The sequence below is a fragment of the Ursus maritimus genome, unplaced genomic scaffold, assembly GCF_017311325.1.
Source record: "Ursus maritimus isolate PB19 unplaced genomic scaffold, ASM1731132v1 scaffold_21, whole genome shotgun sequence".
Taxonomy (NCBI): domain Eukaryota; kingdom Metazoa; phylum Chordata; class Mammalia; order Carnivora; family Ursidae; genus Ursus; species Ursus maritimus.
The window spans coordinates 8,290,286-8,314,576 of record NW_024424564.1 but is presented as its reverse complement, the minus strand read 5'-3'; the positions used below and the strand labels follow the sequence as shown (position 1 = coordinate 8,314,576).

Sequence of the window (24,291 nt, the reverse complement as noted above, 5' to 3'; positions counted from 1 at the left end):
AGGTCTGACTACAAAGCCCATATTCTTTCAATTACACCATGCAGCTTATTAAAAAGCTGAACAGTACGCCTGAGGAGTAAAAGTTAAAGGAAGTTCTATAACTCATGCTTGACAAAAAAGACTGAAAAGTGATATAATGTTTTTGAAGTAACGTCTAGAAAGGACAGGCCTAAAGGATGGTAACCAGCTGTTTTCAAACTCGTTCTAAAGAAATAAGAATAGGAAATGGGCTTCAAGTGCAACATGAAGGAAAGCTTCCTTACCAGAAGGGCTGTGTGGAGTGGAGTTGAGGCTAAGCAACACTGTGGAATCTTCTTCCTGTGCAGAAGTCAAGACAACGAACCCCGGGGAGGAGATGAAGGGTGGAATTTGTTTCAAATGGAGGAAACCGTTGAAGGAGTTCACTAGAGAGAAAGAAGAGATGGAAAACTGCCCCAGAATGGCATGGCACAGAACAGCACAAAATGGCAGAAGGAATGGAAAAAATAAAAGAAAAGTTGCATGGGGAAATAAATAGAAAACAAGAGAATCATGATTATAAATAATGAAGACATTTTTGTTTTCATAAGGTCTAATATGACTCCCTTAGTGGAGTAAAGTCCTACAGCATTGCTTTCTCTGAACGTATTTTTTAAGCAATATAGGTTTTAATCTGAAAGGAAGAATTTAAGTGTGGGCCTGGCCCAGAGCACGAATACGTAAGTACTAAATGACAACTTTAGGGGCTTTGCAATCCTCAAAGCAGCTTATTCTTTAACTTTATATTTCTATAAATTTTAGAGTGCTCTCATTTTTAAAAATGTTATGCTTCATTTCATTCTCATATTCCCCTATATATTAGCATTATCATCCTGTGACAATTTACATTTCAGAGTTAAAAACAACTGTGGCCCAGAGAGGGTAAAGGACTTCCCTACTTAAAAACTGACAGAGCTAAGACTTGACATTAAGTCCTTGAATGGATCCCAAATCCAGGATTCTTTCCAGAAACTTAACCTGCATTTCCAACCACATACAGAGGGTTGACTACCTGTCAACCATACCACTTTGCGTTGTTCCCTTCACTTCATTTGTAAACTCTAGAGACTGCTTAAAAGGGCAGAAGAAGTGCAAAAGAAAAGTGACACTCAGAGTGACAGAACAATAAAAAGGACCGACGTGGACACCCATGGCCTGCTGCAGACATATTGATGGGATGAGTTTCACAATGGCTCTAGATGTGGGAAGCAATGTCTAAAAGCTTTTGGTCTTTATGTGGCTGAAGCCCACTATGAAGACTGCACCCCCAAAAACATGCTTTCCTTCATTTGTTTATTCTTCCTTTTTTTTTTCAAATTTGAAACAGATAAGGTCACAATTTTTCATCTATGTTTACAGTACTGAAAAATGTTAAAGTACTGTATCCTATGGAGAAATAAATGACAAGATGTACAGAACACATCAAGCTCACTTTACCATTTTAAGAGATTTTAATTGCTTTGCTTACTGAAATAATATACAGGAGTTTAAAGAAATTTTAAAACATTTATCGTTTGCCTTAAGGAATCATTCTGGGAAATGTGGTAAGGATTGCAACTATTGAGTGTTTGGGGCTCGTACGGAGAACACAAGCAGAAAAAGCAATGGGAAGAAAGTATAGTTACAGATAATATTTTAAGGAATATATACGGTGTCTCAGGAATTGCTGCTAAACATATAACGGAATGTGGTGAACCCCAAGTCTTGGATATTCAACAACACCGAACCTTCACCAGGTATTATTTCCACACAGACTCCCTGATCTCTAGGGGCTGGGGGAGAGCTACAGTATGCGGTAACCCATCATGACAAGTTTGACAAGAAAATGGAATTGAAATTGTTTGATATGATGGAAATTCAAATGCCCAAGTGCTCAGTAGGAGGCCTGGCTTAGGGACAAGCCGTGTTAGTGGAATCGACCATGCTAAGGCAAAAAGAGAAATAGACGACTTAGAGCACGTGACCCAGCCCTGTTGCCTGCCTCCTAATCTCTCTGTCATCACACAGCTTCCCTTGGAGCTCTGCCAAGCAATGTGCCAGCAGAGAAGCTGCTCTGTTGAGCAGAGGATGTGGACCCTAACTACCTTGTCACCTGCTTCCGGGGAAGGCTGAAGGCAAACTAGGGTTTTCAGAAGGCTCATCGTCCCATCAACCGGCTCAGCTCCATTATTAAGCCCAACTATCCTTTTATCTATAACTAATCTTTATTATTATTATTATTTTAGAGAGGGAGAGAGAGTGGGGGTGTAGAGCACAGAGGGAGAGGGAGAGAGAATCTTAAGCAGACTCCACACCAACATGGAGCCTAACTCGGGGCTCGATCTCACAACCCTGAGATCATGACCTGAGCTGAAATCAAGAGTTGGATGCTTAACTGAATGAGCCACCCAGGTGCCCTAAAACTAACTTTAAAGTCAAGTGCTAGAGATAGGGTGTCTGCTATGCCAATCGTTGAATATTTGTTTTTCTAACAAAAAACGCACTTCTTTCGCAGACCCAGCACTCAAGACAGTGGCATCTTTCTGAACTTGCTTGTGCCTTAAGCTTGTGAATGTGAGGTTATCAAAGTATTCCAAATAACCTGGATATATAAAGTCTTGTTCTGAAATAAAGAGATGGGTTTCTACTAGACCCACATCATTTTTAGGATTAGAACATGTCCATCCTTCTTCTCAAGCCTCATCACTTACTGCTGTTATTCACAAGGGTCTTGATCACCGTGAGGGCCCCACGGCTGAAAGGAGCAAACTTCACGGTGATGGCATACGGCGAAGGTTAATAGCCAGGTCTCTTTCCTGACATTCGGTGACTTCTAATTGCTCTGACTTCGTCTATACAGTTCCGAAACTTAAGAGTTGAATTTGGGTCTCTGAATCGAGTCCACCCTCGGACAAAAGGTACTTAGGCTTTTGTAAGAAAAAGGAAGCACATAAGAAACCAAAAGAAAACCGTGAAGGTGTGCATTTCAGTTTAAGTTGGACAGTGCTCCAAGAACTAATAAGGAGCTATTTTAAAAAAGGAAAAAAAAAATATTGGAGGAAACTAGGAAAAGTGGCCAGGATCCCGTATCCAAAGTTTCTATCTGAAGATATCCATGATAAATCAGAGACCACAGAAGGGGGGTGAGGGGGCAGACAGAAACACACACAGGAGCAAAGGGAAAGCAGCAAGGTCTTCCACAGTGTCACCAACGATATGTGTTGGTACTCGTTGATACTTGTGGCTAAAGCTATATGACATCTTACTCAATGATCTCTAAAATTGAAACGATAATATCACTTTTACAGAAGCGAGGATTGAGCAAGATGTCAAGAATTTTAAGCAAGAGAGCAAAGATTTAAGACAGTGCTTTGGTAAGTGGTCGCTACTGCTCGTGGCCGGAATATCTGTCTTCCAGAGACTATTCAGATTATTGGACGAAAAAATAAAAAGACTTGGAGAAAGTATTCATTCCTGTGACGAGGACCTGTATTATGAGAATGGTAAGACAATGACCGAATTAAAAGATCGAGTGGAGGCCCCTTTTTCCGGCTGGGAACAGGAAAGGAGGCTTTTCTCAGCTGTGGCGTCCCACGGGGTAGTGTACAAGGCCAGGCTGTGGCCTGGGAAGGACTGGATGTAAGAATCATCTGGAGCATGAAGAAGGGAGCTGGAGAGAAACGGACTTAGACTGCTTTGGTCTTAGTTCTTTAGTCCCCTTCCGTCTTTTCCTCCCTCTGTTTGTGTCTGTCTCTCCTTCCTTCCAATCTAGCTTTTTTCAATGTATCTGCCTTTGTACTATTAACTTTTGTCTACCTTTTTTTTTTGGTCCTAGTGCAAGTGTTTCTTCTACACATTTGACACCCAAGATGACGCACAGGCAGGCTTCTCATGTCTGAGCACCACCTGGGCCACCAGGGCTGTCCACAGGGCATCAGCCCATCAGTGACCCGGGTCACGGAGGGTGTGCCTGCGTGCCGAAGGGGGGCTCTCCATCTACATAGCTGGGTGGACGTGGGTTTCTCCTTCATGTTGAAAGTCTAATATCTTCCTCTTTTAAGCAGGGTATAAAATTGTGTTCAATGGATTTACGACCATGCGGTTTATGTCTCCATGGTCCTGCCCATGGATGCTCGACTTCTGCGTTCATGTCTATATAGACCGAACAGAGGCATGACGTCAGGCTTGAAGCATAACGTCTTGGTTAAATTAGGTTAAAGGCCCCTATTTTCTCCATCATTCTGTTTGTTTTTTGGTCTGTTTCTAAATAGACTTCTTCAAATAGCACCTCTTTCCCCTCTTCCCATAGCAAGGTACAGCTTTAATACCACTAGCTTTAAATAATTTTCATTGTCAAGTTAGCCTAAGAGACTAACAGGACTTTTGAACTTGTCTTCCATAGGAATGCAAAATTCAAAGTATGCCTGTGAAAAGATTAAACAGAAATTAGGGATGCTAAATATCCCATGTTACAGGAACAAACCAGAGTTAAAAGAAAAAAAAAAAAAAGGCAATCCATAGTTTAAATTTCCTGCCTGCAGGGCACGGTACACCTTACATCCTCTTAAATTCCACAGGTAATATAATTTATATTAAATGGGACAGGTCCCAGCAGAAATTTGTACTGGCGCCAGGCAAAACAATTACTTTGATGTGCTCTTTTGAAAGGACTGCGGCTCCCAGGTACAGGGGCTACATGCAGACAAATGGTAGAAGATTTAGATGTCCTATCTGCTATTAGAATTATTAAATTGCTAACCTACAATCATTGAGTAAGATGCACAAACAGAGCTAATCTATTTACTTGGTTTTTTTAAAAAAATTCATCAACAGCTTAAAAGTCAGAAAAATTAAAGTCAGAGAGTCTAGTAGTTTGCTAAGCTACAGTTTCCTAGAAAAGAAAGCAAAACATATCCCCCGCCAGCGGATGTGTTCAGAACGAAACCTTTCTCAGATGATGGCAGGATATATATTGTAAAGGCAATTACAGTGGAATTCAGGTGGGGCCAAAGTACATCAAGATTACAGTTCTGCAACAAAAAGCCTTTTGCTGTGTTTTGAACAGGTTTCAGGAAGTCCTCCACCTACCCTGTTGTTGCGTTCCAAAAGTCTGTTTGTAAATGGACTATTTGGAAAGCAGAATGAACTTTCTTATTGGAATTATGGCGGTCGGAAACAGGGGCACTTACGAAATCCCCATAAGATGCCAGGTAGGTCGCTAAAGATGAAGGCCCCTTCAAGGCAGGGACAGACGCACGGTCAAATAACTATAAGTGCTCCTGGGTCAGAAGACAGATGCTGTGCAGGAGCCGAGAGAGCATATGACTCTGTGTCCCCAACACCACCGGAGAAAGACAAAGGAAAGAAAAGAAGAAACGACGTGGAGAAGGGAAGCTTTGGAGGAGCCAGGTGAACAAGGTTACTGAGACGGGGCAGAGTACAGAGAAGACGTTGGAGCGGGTGAGTAGGGAATTGCACAGAATAGGAGAAAGACTAAAGAAAAGACCTGCAATGCGCGTGTGAGATACCCCAAGTTGAGGGGCACAGCTCATGGCTCGTGCCAGCAGCTCCCTGAGGGCGAAGAGGAAGCCCAGGCCATAGACAGGCCACCACTTGCATGCAACAGATGCTTCGGTCAGACACGGCTAATCCCATGGGCAATCCTGAGTCTTGGGCAAATTCTTGGTGTCCTTGATTGTCTCATTTGGCTTTTTTTTTTCTCCACGAGGAGGGAATTTAGTTTTCTTTACTGCTTAATTGGCAAACTTTGTAGATACTGTTTGGGTCTCATTGTGTCCCCCCCCCCCCAAAGTCATAGGTGAAATTACAGCCCCCAGAGTGATGCTATGAGGAGACAGGGCCTCTGGGGTCGGCTGGGTCATGAATGGGATTGGTCCCTTTCTACAAGAGGCTCCAGGGAGCTGGCTTTCCCCTTCCACCATGCAAAAACACAAGAAGAAGGCTGCAGCCTGGAAAAGGGACCTCACCAGACTGGGCCAGCTCCCTGATCTGGGACCTCCTGGCCTCCAAAATTGTGAGAAACAAGTTTCTGTTGTCTAGAAGCTTCCCAGTCTGTAATATTGTCTTACAGCTGAACAAAGTGATGATGACAGGTATGGTATTAATTTTATTTAAAAGAGTAAACACTGAGTAATTTAGTGGAAAGAGGCAGTCAAGCTCCGTTTGTACAGACTGGGAAGCGGCAGCAGAAGCTGACTTGGGCTGGTAACATGGAACTTAGGTCAGAGGAGTAGTTGATACCACCCAGGAGCAGGAGAAGGACTGGAAATTATGCTGGAAACCCAATTACATCATTAGTATCCAGTGCAGCTGCTTAATCCCATGTCTACCACATCCCAGAACCACTCAGCCACAACAGGATTGTTACCTAGAAACATCCTTACTGGAAAAATTAAGCACTGGTCCAATAATTTCCCATTAATGACCAATTTCCCTAAATGTTGGCTTGTGTGCCTCCTAAGTGGCCACTCCATCTTTCTGCTCCGTATCCCCAAATCACTGTCATTAACGAAGCACTTCTCCCAAGAACAGACCTTCCAGATGCTTCCAAAGAGGGGCACGGACTCCTTTTGAAATTTCCCCATCATTTCCCCCCTCACGCTCATTTTAATTGTGAATGATCCTCACTTCAGACAAATGCGGTGAGGCCTGAGCCTCTCGGCACGGGACTCCACCAGAGTCCTTGCCCCTTTTTATTGACGCTAATAGTTCACATGTTTGGTTTCCACTTGTCCTCCGCTGCAGGGTCCACCCCGTTCCCCTTTGGAACAAGGTGCTAACCTTACCCTGGTCCCGGCACACGGCAGATGATCAGTAATTGTGAACGAAACCCACTTAACAGGGCATGGATTTTTAATGTTTGTAGCAATTATGACCCTCCCTTGACGCGGAGCCGCTGCAACGATTCCTATGACTCTACCCGTCAGCGTTTAAACTGGTAGTAACTTACAAGCATGGTTTTCTGCCCTCAAAGAACTTACACTCTAAACAAAGAATAAGAGAAGAAAACTCAACATTCTTACTCTAAGGGAACTTCATGTTCATCAGGCTCTATTATTTTTAACCTCTTCCATCCTGATCTTCTCCAACGTCCTTTTCTCTTTCCACCCCACTACACGATGTTGCTGAAAAGCATTCTGTGAGCTGAACCGACTCACAATCTGAATTCTAAGTGTTGGTGGTGGGCAAGACGATAGAGTCGCCTTGCTGTTCAAGTCTGGGTGCACAAACCACAGGCCACTGAGACTTCGGCTTAGCTTTTCCCTTCTAAAGCCACAGAGCCCACTAATAAACACGAAGATGTACACAAACTCTTTTTCGTGAACGTTGCTGGGCTACTGCAGACCCACTCTGTCGGAATCAACCTTCGGGGGCTCATGTGAAATGGCAATAAATCCGCAGGCCTGGGAGACGCGATCCCCAGAGGCACTGACGCCCCCCCCCCCCAGTGACCCCTCACAGTCCCGCTCACCTCTCTGACAAGACTTCCAGAGGAACTCCCCTCTGGCCATTGTTCCATGTGACCTCATGGCAACTTCCCGACATGAGTTTAGCTGCAGGCTGATGTCTAAAAGTTCAGGCACTATAAAAACTGGTTTATTGGATGCAAAAGAGAATTAGGACTTCAAAGACTCTTACTCTGTCAAATTAAATTAACATATGGAACAGCAACTAAGCTATGATCGGTATTCATAGCATCAGCTCTTTGGTAAGGCTCTGGCTGGTTTTTAATGCAGCCTGTTCACTGTTTTAAGTGAGCTATTGCTGATGTATTCTGGTTACTTTGGCGAATATTTAATGCTGTGGGAAATGCTCACAATATACTGTAAAGTGTAAAAAGCCAAATACAAATTATATGTAAAGTATCATCCAGATTTTCTAAATAAGATAGGCTCTATATTATGCTTAGTTTAAAAAAAAATTCTTTATATGACAAAGAATTATACCAAAATACTAACGCAGACTTCCTCTGGATGGTAGGATTTAAGGGAACAATTTTATTTTATTTCTTGTACTTTTGTGAATTATTCAAAATTTTTAAAGAAGAGCATATTACTTTAATAACCAGAAAAAAGAATATATGTTTTTAAAGAAAACATGTTTTTAAAGACAAATACGCCTCACGTAAGAAGAAACGTATTTCAACAAAGAGTACGCAAGACAGAGACGCGCATTCCCGTGCACTTTCTGGGCCTCGTGTGGTTAGTTTCCGAGCCAGAGTCGTCGAGTGCTTATATGCCTGTGTGATAGAGGCGAGCGTCCACACACAGGACAGGTTTTGACATGAAGCATTTATTTTATTTTTGTTTACTCTTCTTTCTATTCCTTAACCTAGAAAACTTTTATAATGAACAAAGTGATAGAAGAGTGGTAAGATTTTTCTTTTTCTTTTCTTGTTTTTTTTTTTCCCCCCCTGGAAGAGCAGCCAGTATTAAACTACAGTAGTACGTCACTGAAGAAGCTTAATAAAGATTTAAACAAAATCAGGTAGGTTGAAGCCTAAGAAATAAGCAACGTTCAATCGTTTTGTCTCACAGAAACATCAAGTTCGTGGGTTTAATGGCATATATCAATATCATTAATTATAAGCAATAATATCCATTTTAGTATTGATCCTTATTACCCAATCATATATGTACATATGTATTTAAGTGTAAAGTCAATTTACTATGACCTACATCCCCTAAACTCAGAAAGCCAAACCTATTAGAGAAAGGCATTAAGACATGCTTTGCAAAGTCTGATATAAATGATTTTTTATGTATCTGCAAAGTTTTTGATTTTTTAAATTGCTGTTTCACTCCACGATTCACCTAAATAAGAGCAATAATTTGGCTCTCAAGTTATACACGCACAAGAAGCTTAAAAGATAGCTTCAAATTGGCAGGCAATTTAATCCCCCAAATATCAAAATAAGTGTTTGGATCAATCAGTGGCATCATTCGGAATCATCAGACCGACCGATTGGGCGTATCAGAACCATTCTGTGTGCGCCCTGCTCTCTCTACCTGGAAAAGAGCAGTATTTTACCTGGTAAAATTGGCAACAAAGAATGGGTGCAAAAACAATCACTAAGGGATAGGAGGATAGGGGTGGCCTGTACTGCTATCTTGATTCTGGAGGCTTTCCACTGTAGAAAAACAGGATATGCCACAATCATATGTTGAAAGAGATTAACTGATAATTGTACAATGCTTGATATTAGAAGTAATTTAAAATGAACTGCTGTGCAACTTGCAGTTGTTACAGGAGTTTATAATCTAGAAGCAGATATAGTGGCTGCAATGCTTTGATCACTCAGCAGACTGCTTGAGCCAAAAGACAGCATTGGGCGGAAGTCGTAAATCCAGACTCTAGGCCCAGCCTCTCAGCCCGTGAGTTCGATGACCTTGGAAAAATCTCCCAAACCTTCCTAGCTTGGGGTCCTCTGGAAGACAAAGCTCATGATTTATCTGTCACATGAAGTGGTGCTTTGCCAATTACTCTACAAATCAGATGAATTATAATTACCATTCATGACAATCACTTGGGGATGCGTTTGGTTTTGTTATTTACTATGACTGGCAAATATAGCTCCACCTCCCCCAAATGAAACGTTTCCTTTTTGTTTCCACCAGGAAATCAAGCGGCTCGAGGCAGTTATCACGACTGTAAATTTGTCAGTGTTGAGCCTTGTTTCATTTCAGCAACAAAAAGGAACGTTATCTGTTATCTGCTAATTATCCACAGAAGCCCGGATCTCACCTACCAAGAGGCCAGAAGACATGACGGAGGGAAGGGTGCAGATATTCCGTGAGTTAATCCATATTCATTTTCAAGATGAAGGAACACTGCCCTTGGAACGCAAACAGCCTCTCTAGGCCCACTGATGCAGTGTTTGACAGGGCTGTCAGAAACATTTTGCTAACATTTGACCTAAATAAATATTCACTGTGACACCTCGAACCTTTTACATTCGATCCTTTTTACAGGGGCTCCCTTTAGCCAGGGACCTTTGCTCTGCCTCCACCAGACAATGTCTCAGTCAGCTTGGCCTGCTCTTGTGACTGCGGTCTTTCCAGCTTTCCCCAGAAGGTATTTTTCTCTCCTCAGATCATTTTACTGTGTGCTTCGGCATTTCTCCAAAATTTCCTTAATAAATTGCAATTTATATTGCTTCAAACTGTTGACTTAAAATAAAGCAATTAATAAAAAAAAAAAGAAAGAAAGAAAAGAAAAACCTACCCTTCTCTTCATTCCCAGTGTAAGGTGACCCTGGATATATTTAACTTTACAGGTTTTTTGAGCACTACTTTAGTGAAGTGTCCCAGGCTTTTTCACCAGCAAAGCCACGAAATTGTGTGTTTTATGGAAAACATATAAATAAATAAGTCCTAAATCCATATACAACAACATATAAATAAAGGGAGGTGGTATTTCCCGTGATACCGCAGGTCCTGGCACTTGTCGTTATTCTTTAAATATACATATATTCTTGGGCTAGTATTTTTATTCATGAACAATGTACTCTCTTTCTGGTATAACACACTTCGGCTTGCTGTATTTTTCTCTCTAATCATATACTACCAGGTTTATATGACCATCGCACTCTACACGATTGCGATACAAAATTTTGGATTAATACTGGTTAGAAGCACATTGCCGTTTTCCGGGGGACAAGAGTGAGGAAGTCAGAATTCCATTAGGGCCACACTGTGAATTTAATAATTAAATCCTGTGGCTCGGGGTGCCTGGGTGGCTCAGTCGGTGAAGCGTCTGCCTTTGGCCCAGCTCATGATCCCGGGGACCTGGGATCGAGCCCCGCATCAGGCTTCTTGCTCAATGGGGAACCTGCTTCTTCCTCTGCCTTCCCCCTACTTGTGCTCTCTCCATCTCTCTCTCTCTCTTGCTCTTGCTCTGCACTCTCTCTCTCTCTCAAATAAATAAATAAAATCTTTTTGAAAAAAATCCTGTGGCTTAAGCAGGTCAAAAATCTGGTTGTACGCGAGATGACCAACAAGATCAGACTATGGTTCTCTAACTTTCCTTTGAATGCAAAACATACTAGAATACCCAGTCCTCCATCCTGTTCCCTCATTTCTGGGAGGCTGTTTTCTCATATTGTGCTACGTACTACTGAAAACAGATCTGGGCATCCAGAAGTCCCTGAGTTTTGTTCTCGCGCTTGCTGAAAAGCATTTCCCCAGTCTCAGTGTGTGATCAGTCATGACATACAAAAGAATATAAATGTGGGAGGTTTTTTAGGGGCTCTTGGGGTGAAAAATCCTTTTAGGAAAGACAGAATTTTTGAATCAGAAAGAGGTGAACTCAAATCTTCTCTCCATCATTTATTACCAGTATCATCTTTAATGTTATGTAAAATGTCTCATTTTTGTGTAAAATGGAGATGCTAGAACCTAGCTCACAAGGGTCTTTAAGAGATCAATTTTGAGGAATGTGCCCAATACAGAACGTAGCACATAACAGATGTTCAATATTGTTGGTTTCCATCTCATGGTAAACAGACTATCATCGGCCTTAGCAAATGAATACCAATTCTCCTTAAGAAGCTGAGATTGGCCCTTTAGTTTTACTATTTATTTGGAATGGAAAAAACATCTTTAAAGTGGGATGATCATCCGTATTGTGAACAAACATTTGAACTTGAAGAACAGGAACCAAATCTGATCTCTGTGTGGAGCCACGGACAAACACGGGCACATGGCTGGTTCTCAAAAGATAAATGAAGATGAAAAAAGAAGTTAATCAATGCCATCAATTTTTATTATACCCGAAGCACAATTCTGTGCGCCTAACATAAAAGCCTTAGTTTTCTGATTTACTTCTGTGTATTTCAGATATAAGTACTTTGATTAGATTTTCAAAGACAAAGTAGGTTAGTAGTGGTGGCTTTTCTTTCTTAGGCGTGTGTGTGTGTGTGTGTGTGTGTGTGTGTGTGTGTGTGTGTGACTTTTCACTCTGTTTGAAAAGTTCTGCTGGTGTCCTTGGAATAACAAGGACCTAAAAATAGGACTCAACAGGAATTGGTGGAGAATTTATGAATTCGGTCATAAAGCTTCCATTGTCTCTGTTATCTGGTAAATGATTAACACCTGGCTCTCCAGGAGGAAAAAAAAAAGTGTGCATGTATACACTTACATAAGTTTATTATAAATTTTGTGACTTAAAGAATGTATATCGAACAATCTCAAATAATAATAAAATGTACACTACTCTATTTGTGCATTCCAAACACCTGTAACTTCGGTTTGAAATGCTATTTCTTGCAAAATTCACCATCAGTTTTTATAATTCTATCATCAAATATAGTGTCATAAAATCAGACTATAAATCAATGTTTGATTACTTTTCCATTCAGCAAAGAAATGTCCACGTAATTAACAAATCAGTGCAATGCCAACATAAACACAGGTTGATATTTTTGTTTACATTAATAAGTAAAACCAAAGGGAAGCAAGTCAGAACTTCGCTCATTCATCAATAATGTGATTGACTTCTTTGCTGAATTGGATGATAGTTTTTGAATACTCAAGGGATATTTCCTCAAATTTTTTTGTGTGCCGGCTATGATACAACACTCTTAAGTTTAACCTGCAGTATTAAAATGTTCTCAGTAACTTTTTTAAGTCTGGACAATCATCAAAAAGATATGTCAAGCCTTATTTGTAGCATTTTCCAAGTTTTGTGACATAAATGCTCCCACCATGGTCGATTTCAGGCTACCCATGTGTCATCATTGAACACAGAGGTGGAAAGAGATGGACAGTGGTGCACGTTATGGACTATTTTCTCCATACAGATTCGATAAGCATAAATAACCTCAAGAGCATCAATAATAGTAAAATTTGGTAAAATAATTTGGAAATTATGAGCTTTGTGTATTACCTTTGTTTTTAGCATAATTCATTTAAGTTTATATACTTCAATTTTTAATAATTGCTGCATTTAACAACCAGCTCACGAAATTCCTGGAAATTTTATAATCTGCTCCAAGTTGGCTCCTGCACACCCCCAAATCTCCCTTAATACCTCTAGCTAGTTTGGGTCTATCTAGCTTTATCTATAAATAGGTGAATTTAGTGAGTCTTTAGAAACGGCTAGAGTTTCTATTGCACGAATTGGGCTAATTTTGTTTAGTTGCCTTTTCGAGAACAGGAAACTATAAAATTGTTCCTGTGGTCTCTGAGTACCCTGCTCTGCACATTTATTACAGTTCATAGAGTTGGTCAGTTTCCTTTGACACAGTTGGTCCTTGACCAGCGGCTAATGTGAGCCTGCTGTGGGTAGTAAGAGGAAAAGTTAAGGCTATTTGTCTGATTCCTACCTGAATCGTGCACAAGATTTCAGGCTGATAAGCTCTGATCTCTGGCACTCAGATGTGCCCCTAACTAGGAATAGATTCTCTGTAGCTTGATAACACCCTGGAAAGGAATCCTGGGGAGAAGAGCCTGACCATACCCTGGGGAGTGAGAACAAAATAAGTTCTCGGAATAGTAGTGTGGGAAATGTTAAGATATTTAGTAACATAAGATCTAGTACTTTTGTAACAAAGTCTCACCATACAGGAATTTAAAGTGTAGTAAGCCTCTACCAGAGAATGTAGAAACTGATCATTACCGTCTTTTTTCTCCGAGAGAGCAAAGACTGAAATACTCCAAGGGGTGGGATCTCGATTCAAACAAATCGTTTTCACTGTCAACACAGTAAGCATGACCATATTTGCTACTAATAATTAGCAAAATAATCTCAACTTCATATACTAAATAGTCTTAAATAATGACATAAGTATCGTATAAGTCAGGGTTTCAGAAAACAAAATATGCAGATGACTGAGACAAAAGGTTTCCCCCCTTGTTGGGTTTTATTATTTATTTATTATTTTCTTACAGTCCCCCACACAGTTGCCTCAATGTCTGACTTTATGAGAAGTAGAAGAACCCTTGTTTTGAGAAATTGGTTACATAGGTGGCAAAGGTATCGACAGAGAAAATGTGATGGTGCAGTTCATGATGGAACTAGAAATACCCATGTTCCTAAGATGTAGCGGGATATTCGTAAATTAAAATGAAAACTGTCCAAAGATCAAAGGTCTCCAAATCTCAGCATAAAAATAATGCAATCTGGAAAATAATCACTTTCTTCCTTAGCATATAAAAATAAAAGGGTACAGACAGACCACGGTAAAATGTTTAGAATGTAGAGAATATTCTAGGGTAGTAGGCTTTTCTCCAATAAGCTTTCAGAAACTTGGTCAGAACATTTCCATTAAATTCCCTAGGACAGAATTCTTCACACTCAAAGATAAACTTGACTCAAGCCCTCATCTTTCTCTACTCAAACCTTTTGCAATTCAGAAGATATCTTGTGATTATCCCAAGGCAGATTTGAAAGTGTATATGTCCTGTGATGATGAGGAAGAAAGCCAGTGAAGTAGTGGAATGAGTTCTGAAGCAGGAGAATGTGGGATGTGAAGCCACTACTGGGGTGTGGGGAGAGTTACATATAGGTATTACAGAGAATAAATCATCACTGAAAAGGACTTGCTCCCAAACATGTCATAAACGACAAGCTATGAAATATAAGGATATTTGGAAACATTTGAATATTTGACTAAATCTTTACATTTTCATCCGTCTGGAAGCATTAGTTACAATTGGACAAGGGGCAGCATAGGAAGGACACAGCCACTGCAGCTTGCCAGATGTGGTTGGACTCTGGCTCCATTACCTCTCTTGGCCCCAGTTTCCTCACCTGTAAAATGGGAATAATCATAGCATGACTCTCCCAGGGTTGCCAAGAGGATTAAGGTTAATGGGAATCAAGTGCTCGCTGGTGCTGGTGCTCAACGTACATGGCTATCGTTGGGATCATAGGCGGTATAAAGGAAATCGAAGCCCTGAAAGGATGCCAAATATATTCAATAACTATGTATGAAACATCAGAATATTAAATAACATAGATATTTAAAAACTCATGAAGCTTTCTTAATGGAAAAAAAAAATGACGCCCACTTAGCAGGTTTTCGGGACTGATGGAACAAGGCTCTGCAGGAAACACCAGCCGCAGCAGGTTTCCGCAGGGACCGGGGACGCTCCACTTTGCAAGAGTTGCAAAAGTCATTGAAAAGATCTGAACACGGGTTCATGATTGACAATGGAGTATACTGAACTGATTATAACACATAGCGTTAATCAAAAAAAGAAAAAGAAAAAGAAAAAAACCCTGAAACCTAAAAAAAATGAATAAAACACTGTTGTACCGAAGAGAATGATTTTCCACCCTAGCTGTGCTAGCTGTCAAACTTTCCCCCCGCCTGACCTACAGTGCCTGTGTATTTAAAAATGTGCTGATGGGGCACCTGGGTGGCACAGTGGTTAAGCGTCTGCCTTCAGCTCAGGGCGTGATCCCGGCGTTCTGGGATCGAGCCCCACATCAGGCTCCTCCGCTGGGAGCCTGCTTCTTCCTCTCCCACTCCCCCTGCTTGTGTTCCCTCTCTCACTGGCTGTCTCTATCTCTATCGAATGAATAAATAAAATCTTTAAAAAAAAATGTACTGACATAGGGATCTTTGGGGGCTATCATGCACATCTTAGCTGGAAAACAGCCTGGTATCACATTTGTTACCCAAAGGGACTGAAGCTCCCCCACGGAACCAGGTCACACCAGAATTAAAATGAAGAATTAACATCAGTGGCTTGTGGAAAAAAAGCCATTGTGTTACCCTTTCCTATGGACGAATCATTTATCTTTCTTATTTCTCTAGGAGAGATGGTTAACATCCCTCCTCACCCGCCCGTTGCTCTCCCTAACAACATCCCTTTTGAATTTAAAAGCACTGATCTGCATTTTTCCTTCTGTTGGGTGCTCCCCGACCAATCCCTTTTTGTCCTTTCTCCTGCAACCCCCCCAAAGATGGAGCATAAGAATGTGCATTGAAAATAAGTAACGTGTCTCTATTAGCATGCTTAGAAGTCTACTTGTTCCCAAGGAAGATTTCCATTGAAGATAAGAATGTTTTCCTGAGTCTTCTCGGGCCCATAAAATCAGGGAGACAACACAACCGAACGTTTTCTAGTTCACCACGTCCGTGTCTCTTCCTCAAAAACCCGTGTTCTGTCATTGAAGAGAACTCTGAGCCCGACTTTTTACTTCTTTGCTATTGCAGGGATCAGGTTTTGCCTGATCAATGCTATGGAGACAATACCCACGAGGACTGAAGCCACCCTGTGAGGTCTGACACTGACAACATCGCTCAGATGTTCTGGGCAGGGCCGTCCCACAGAGTCCGATTCTTAACATTACGTGTTTGTTCCCACACATTCATTCATCACAGCCACCAGATACTTTCAGTAATTAAACGCCAGCGTGCAAGAAAGATCTCTAAATCAGATTCTTCATGCAGTCTTCCTCCAATGTTTAATCGATTAGAAAAACACAGACCTCCCCGCAGGCTGTGGAACTACTGTAGATCCGTTTACAGAATCATCTTGGGTCCAACAAAGGCCTGCAATTGGCCACTGACTTATGAGCAGCAGCAAAGGTCAGAAGATCTGCTCCGAGAAATGGCCACGCTGTGCGCACACACAGAAATGTACATTCACAAAAAGAAAGGGGAGGAAAAGACCAAGAGGAAGAAGGAAAAAAAAAAAAAAAACCCAGAAGAAGAGAGAGAAAGAGATAAAGCACCACACCTCTGACAACGGCAGCTTTGTGACCCCCCAGTAATGTTACCCAGTTTTGTTTATCATGAAAAGATCCCCTTAATGCCTCAGCCCCATCAAACAGCAGACCAAGTCCATGAATGGCACCTATCAGAGCCCAGGGTAAATCCAATGATTAGAGGGAATTCGCCAAAGGGCCTTTGTAGCTGAGAAAAATGCCTGCTCCAGAGAGGAATGCAGAAAATTCCTGGGAGCACAGGCCCTCCTTTGTTGGCAGTCTGGCGGTATTTTGGAGCAAATAAAGGGACAAAAATGGGATCTTAGATGCAATGAACATTTGAAGAAAATGTTTTTCAAAGACTTCCTTGAAACATTTCTTTTGAAACCACCCCCCCCAAAAAAAAACCAAAAAAAAAAAAAAAAACCAAAAAAACCCACCCCGATTACTCCAATAAAGATGAGCTACAGAATTTGGACCCAAACCACCATTTTATAGTCCTGCACCACCCTGGAGATTCTCAACAGGAATATAGTTTCAGTTAGCTCTCCTTTGTCCTGCTGAGTTTCCTGGTTAAACAGTAAGCCAAAGTTAAAACCTTACAGATAAGAAAATACACACATACACACGCACGTTCACTCACTCACTCCCCTGGAATTCACTGACAGAGCGAACTAAGACTTAGCATGACACAAAGGCATCGGGCAAGGAAAGGGGATAGCATCTAGGACTGAATTGAGGGTATTAACCAAACTCAGGCCAGAACAAAGCATAAAGAATATGCTGAGTTATCCCCGTTATCAAAACATGCAGACAGCCAACCAGAAAGAAAATCTGCGGGGCAGACTCCATCGGAAAAAGAAGGGAAGTTAAGGCATAAGCACCCTAGGCAACCGTACGTTTGGCTCTCATTTGTTCTGTATAAAAACGCAGTTATCTATTTACTAAAAGCCCCTGAGTAAAGTATGGCAAGAAGAACACATCTGATGTTTTGATCATTCAACAGCCTCCTCTACCAGAGCACGCCAAAGGAATGCTAGGCCCACGATCCTTCTTTTAGTGCAGTTGTCCTGGGGAAAACAGAATCTTTCAGGTATGTTTGGTGAGAAGCAGCTGACACACTCGAAAAATGAATCAGCACTTTGAGGTACACTGGTGTTTTAAACCTTAAACCTTAGGTAGTCGTCAGGAAGACATTTGGGACATTTGAATTTCTCATTTTTCTAAAAAGGTACCCCCCCTTCCTAAGGCCCAAACAATTTTAATGACTTTTCTGCACAATGTGCCCTAAGTGTAATACCTTTTCTCGTAAATCTTGTTATAGACTTATTTTATGTTCCATTTTAATGTTTGCTGGGTTGAGGGAGGAGCAAAGTAATAATCATGTAATTCTACTTGAAGGTTTTCCTCCCCTTTCTCCTGGGCTGAAATCTAATAAAATATTATTTATTTGCATCTTTGGACAGCTAGTCACTAACATTTTCAAAACTGTAGTAAAGTGGTTGCAAAGGTGGTGCCTAAGCTTTGCAAATGCTGTTCATTTTATTATTTGTTTTAAATGCCATTTTACTGGTATCAGTGGATTTACTTTATAAGGCTGTCTTAGGATGCTATTTGGGTTCTCTACACAACAAATGCAAGGCCTTTGGTTTGTGCTTCTCCGTACTCGCTTCTGTTTGCCCATGTAATCATATAAAACCATGTAAGTCTCCCAGACTTCCCTTCCAAATAATTGAGCATACATAATTGTGGGGTTATTGCATCACTGTTTATGACCAACCCTGCCCTTTCTAAGAGTTACTCCAATAAGTCTCTACCTAAGGGTGTACTCCCATAAAGTTTATACATCTGTGCACCAAAAGGGAGAGGTCAATTTTACTTTTGCATCATTAAATATACAGTTTTGCAAGCACTAATGAATACAATACTTTCTCAACATACCCGATGGCTTGAAAAACAATTGGCATACTTTCCTGATGCATTTTGCAAATTTCCTCCTATGTCTGGACTGAAAAAGCTTTATTATGAGAGTTCTTATGAATAAAGGGCTTAGATTTGACAATGTAAAAAAAGATCCGTTTGAAAGAAATGTCCAGAGCAGAAATAAATTTAAACACAGAGCAAAATAAATGCTCTCAATGACCCTGATGCAGGATTCCCTATAAATGGAGTGTACCTCTCTACCACCATAGAGTTCTCTGAAGTCTAGCCAAATGCATAAATCTTGGAAATATCTCCTAAAAGATAAGAATGAGCTTGGAAAATAGATCATCAAAGAAATATGCGGTGCCTATAAAATACCCCCCCCCACGCACACAATTTTCATTCACCAGATCCTCTTTCACTAATCTAGCAGATGGTAAAAGTTTTTAAACTGCAATCTGATTTTCTATCTAAACCAGAATCCTCAGCATGGTAAAAAAATATAGATAGACAGTGGATATGATACAATCACCAGGGTCACATAACCATGCTCAAGTCAAGTTGGCCATGGAAGGGAAAAAAGATTAATAAGAATTGTGAATTCAAAAACATAACACTAATTGTTAAGAATATAAGTTTTTACTCCTCTCTCTCACTTCTTTATAGTACTATAATCTTAAAAAGAGCTTGAATTAAAAAATGCCATACAAGCATTCTAATGCAGCTAGCAACATTTCGGGGTGCTCAGAGCAAAAACAAACCCAATGATAAGCAGCAGCTCTCTTGTACAGGCTGGACTCCAAACAGAGTCAGACCTAAGTCTTGCTTTTCCCCTCTTAGAAGACTCAAACCGCGCTAACATCATCCTCTTTTAATTTCCATCCTCCAAAACTAGACCAATTAAACTTTTTGCCAGTTAGTTGCTTAACTCTTGAAACCACAGCTCAGATTTAGCTCTTCGTCACCAGGGACTTTAAAGCCAGGTAGAAACCATGAAAGTGAAGGTCAGACAAAAGAAGGTTCGGATCAGCCATCGCTCTGGAACCCTACGATGTACACTACAGAGGAACATCTCGTACAAGGAGGTGGTTTGCAAAACAGGCTCTTTTCTGTCTCCCTTTACAAACACTAGTAAAACCTCTGGGTGGACTGAACGCTATCCCCTGCCACCCCCCCCCCATTTTTTAGCATTTTAAACTGGAGCTCTCTGGAAGAAAAAGACCTTCCTGTTCAAAATATAAAAGCCATAACAAAAGAGGTTATTTGTTCTTTTCAAACGTATCTGTTTGGTCTGCACGCATACAACGCTGGATTCTGGAGTGTCCGTCACAGCCCATCTTGCTGTGAGGCCAAGGGCCTCGCAGCTCAGCTGTAACCACACCGACTGTGAAGAGACAGGAGATGCTGCTATGAACAAAATAGGTTCTTCGTGCGGCCCTTGAAGGTCCTCCTGTACTAACAGCAATTAGAGAGCCGAGCTGTAATTCCACCCCTCCTTCATGCAGGACCTTGTCTCCCCTTCTACAGGAAATGGGGGCTGAGTTAGTGGGGCATGACTATAATAGGAATCTGTGACTGTGGAGCAGTGTAGCCATCAGTATAAATCTGTCATAGACACACTTGCAGAGGAAGAGGGACTTCCATACACTGCCCCCTTTACACTTTTTGATGCAGATACAGATTTATGGCACGCGGGAAGCAGAGCGCCTTTGAGCCAAAGGGGCCCTGTGAATCAAGGCCATTTTGTAGGTTTCCGCCGCTCGAAAGAGCTACCCATTTATAATTGTGCTTGAAGTCAGCCCCCTTCCAGCCCCAGGAGGCAACACCATTTGGTTGAAATAAAACTGAGGACTTTTCCCAACAGCTGGCCAGCTCTAGTTTAAGTTTTAACAACAGGATGAATGGATTGAGGACTGCTGAAGGGATCAAAAAGCATTATGCCAGACCGTTGGAGACCCTTTCCCCGGCTACACTGTTTCCATGTATCAGATTCATTCAGAGATGATGAACTCTGCTTTGAAGAGTTCCCTTGCATTGTTCACCCAACACAGATGACTCTTTCACCAAGATCCTTAAAAATGATTCAACTGAGACCTTGAGGAAATGTCTACAAAAAAAGTTTCAGACAAGAGAAGAAAAAAAAGGAGTCAGCTAGGAGTAAATTAAAAACCAGCCCAGAGTTGGTGTTAATTAATTAAAAACACAATTTCAAAGCATCCTTAATAGAAGACTTCCTCCACGCAGCCCGTATCTGATTCAGGGAGTGACTCAAGCAATAAAATCACAGTTGGGACGAGTCTTGTGGGGCTGGCAGGCCAAGTTCAATATTTTCCCTATGAGGCATGCCTGTACTATAAAAAGAATGTGATGTTTGAAAATGAGTGTCTCTGCTCTCTGTGTGCTGGCATTAAAAGCCTTTCCTAGCCCTCCTGCCACATTTCGAGAGTACAGTATGAATCACGATCATGTGGCGAGCACCTCCTTGCCAAATTCTTTCACGCTGCTACCCCGGTGCATTCCCTCTCCGGCTTCTGCCAGCAGCCTCTGTCCCCCGGCCAAGACCATCAGTGCGCACACCGGCGAGAGGCAAGCACTCCGCCCCGCGTTCACCAACGAGGAGCCGAGGAGGCACATTATCGTAAAAACCGTGATCGCTGAATTGACTGAGTGGGCAGGAGGGGCAAACGTCAGCTGAGAGCTGAAGCACAGAAGCTGGAAAGAAAGGACCAGGATGCAAAAGAGGGACTGACACCGTCAAGAGTGTCGTCTCTGTGGCCGGCACGGGATTAGGTTCTTTATTTCTTTTTCTTTCTTTTTTTTTTCCTTTGGCTTAAATGTATTTCAACTTTAGTTAGTGAACATACAGTGCAATATGGGTTTCTGGAGTAGAAGTCAGTGCTTCAGGGGACTAGGGTCTTTAACTGCATGCTCTCACGTAATACTTCTGAGAAACGACCACGGATACCGTGGATGAGGGAATGGAGACCCACAGGTATTGGAGAAGTGGCTTGCTGTGTTACTCAGCAAAGGGCAGCCGAGCTGGGGCTGGAACCTGAGCTCCTGTCCTGCTTTCTTCTTTCTATCCTGCCTCCTCTGATTCTGAAGCTCAGCCTCGGAAAAGCCACAAACTGCTCTTCTGCCATCTTGATCTTTTTAATATGTAAGCCACTCTCTTAACTACCACTGTCTCCTAAGTGCACATAATGCCACTGTCAACAATACATGTTTATTAAAATACTTGTCAGCCAGATTAACATCCACGGACCCATCTTCCACAGCCATGACCACAGAACCCACCCCAGACCTAACGGATATCCCCAAATGCTGCTCCAGGGTCATAAAGGGAGCTGGGAGGGTGTATGGTGGGAAATATTATTGTAGTTCAACTCCATGAATCACTGCTGATGGAACCACTCAAAGTTTATCCCCTACTTACATCTGCATTTCCTTTGTGTTCATTTATTGCTGTGGTTAACTACAGATTAATCGACTTGCCAGTTTTCTGGCTGAGTCTCCTGTAAGCCTAGCATTGTCTGGCCCCTGTGAGGCAGAAATGGATCACGAAACCAGGAAGCTGCCTGGAGTTACGATGCTTGTTTATCCCAGTCTTCTAAGGTTTAGAATCAAAAGCAGTATTGGATGGGTTAAGTTTCTGTGTTTCACGTTGAAAAGACAGCTTGTTCCAATGGCTGGCAAGATATAGAAAGGGAGGTGAAAGAAGGAGTGGAAGGGTCAGGTCACATGCGAGAGTGTACAGAAGAAACAGTAAAGCGGTCCTCTTAATCTCAGCCTAACCTAGGAAAGAGTTTGCCCTTCATGGAGTTCTGGTCTACCTGAAAGGGAGTGGGGGATGTTGGTTTTCATGGTACATGTACCTGACTGAGTCAGTAGTATAATATGGCTGCAAAAAAAATAAATCAATAAAAAATAAAAGAAAGAAAGAAAGAAAAATGATGTACATTTTAGGCAGTATTCTAGAAATGTTTGAGAATAATACTAGGTGCTGATCTCACTTTTCCTTGTATTGATCAAATCCTAAGAATCTATTAATGGAAGACTAAGTAGGCTTTTGAAAGGACTAGTACTATATTCAGTCCATCATTCATTTAACAATTATACCTTGTGCAGCTATTACACCTCAGACACTGTGCTAATGGCTAGACATATACAAAGATACATAAAACATGGTCTCTGTCCTACTGGAGTTGAATACGGTGAGATAATACAGTGTTCTAAGAGCTATACTTTAATAGTGGCCTGTACTTAGTAACCACTAACTTTGTGGTGTAACAATTTTTGAGATTTGGGCCACTCTCACCTTGCTTAGTGTTTTTGCTGGTAAAATTAGCCCAGAGGAATTTATCAGATTCTTCGCAAATGAAAGACTCTGTGAGTTGGTGATGTTGTACAGATCCATATTTGTGGCAATTATGGAAATAAATAAAGTGGGTAAGAATTAGTGGGAAGACAGCCTGGATAGTCATTCGTGCAGAAGACAGAAGAATTTTTCAGAATGATCCACCATATACGTGGGGTTAGGGTGTAGAAAGAAATAGGGAGTCAAATGTGAAGCCAACCCGCTCTGAAGCCAACCTACCCTGCCTGGCTCTATCATTTACTCCTTAGCTGCTGAATTCTCTAGTAAATCCCCTCGCCCATCTGTGCCTTGGTTTCTTCACCAGTAAAACAGGGGTGATACTAGTACTACTGCATTGAGTACTGTAAGAAAGAAATGAGATAATCCTTGCAACCAACCTGGTATGTGTACTTTCCTATGACTTAAACCACTTCAAAACTAAGATTTGTCAACAATTACTACGTACCGCTTTAAAGTCACGCTGGATTCATTCACCATTCTACAAAACGAGAATATTCTGTCCTATACCTTGTTGGCCTCATGTACTGGGTGTTCAGTCAGCATTCCTGGAACGGAAACTCTCTACAGTATTCACCTGTTTTTATCTATGTGTATGTAGAATTATTTACTATATATGTATTTATTACGTATTTTCTATAACAGGTCAAATGGACATCTACAGTGCAGCTCTGAACACCCTTGATCCAGTGTTAAGATCATTCTATTGGGAAAGAGAAGGAACAAATACCAGATAACAATGGAAACTCTCGGTGCACTGAGGGTATTGTTGGAATTATAGAAAAAAAGCCTTTTTTCTTGCCTGGGACATGAGAAAAAAATTGGGGGTGTTACTGTGTTACTTACAACAATCAGTCTTATCAAATCCAAATGAAAGAAGTCTTCAATGTGTAGCTGGATACTAGAGTTTATGTGACAAAGTAGTAAAGAAAGAGCCTAGGAGATTAAAATGGGCACAATTAATATTTCTTTTAAAGGATGTTTAATAGTTTGGATATTTGGGAATAGAGTGGAGTAGGGTGAAGATAAAATCAGAAGTATAACAAGACAAGCTATCAAGCCTGTAGTCCTTCTCACTAGTACACACAGAGCGGGCAGCTCACTGCTGGTGGAAACAGCACAGGGTCGGAGGCCAAAGGAGCTGAATAGGAGCACATCTCTAAAAAGGGACGCTGGTCCCGGGGCTCCTGAGTCATCTGTGTTATAAGAGTTACACGAGATCATCTGATCAAACCGCCTAGCACACCGAGGCCCGCTGTACGTACTGGTGAATGAATGAGTGAGTCAGCGGTGTAAACAAAGTTCTATTCAAAGCT

General features: G+C 41.4%; 1 long non-coding RNA gene across 2 annotated transcripts; it reads left to right on the top strand.

Moving 5' to 3' along the window:
- Window positions 1–4,724: 4,724 nt before the first annotated feature.
- LOC103656844 lies at window positions 4,725–10,220 on the top strand. Of its 2 annotated transcripts, none has more exons than XR_566710.2 (3): window positions 4,725–5,457; window positions 8,444–8,505; window positions 9,636–10,220. It is a non-coding gene; the product is annotated as an uncharacterized LOC103656844 (long non-coding RNA). The 2 variants fall into 2 exon arrangements; XR_005836667.1 differs by having other exon boundaries at window positions 8,439–8,505.
- The last annotated feature ends 14,071 nt before the right edge of the window (window positions 10,221–24,291 follow it).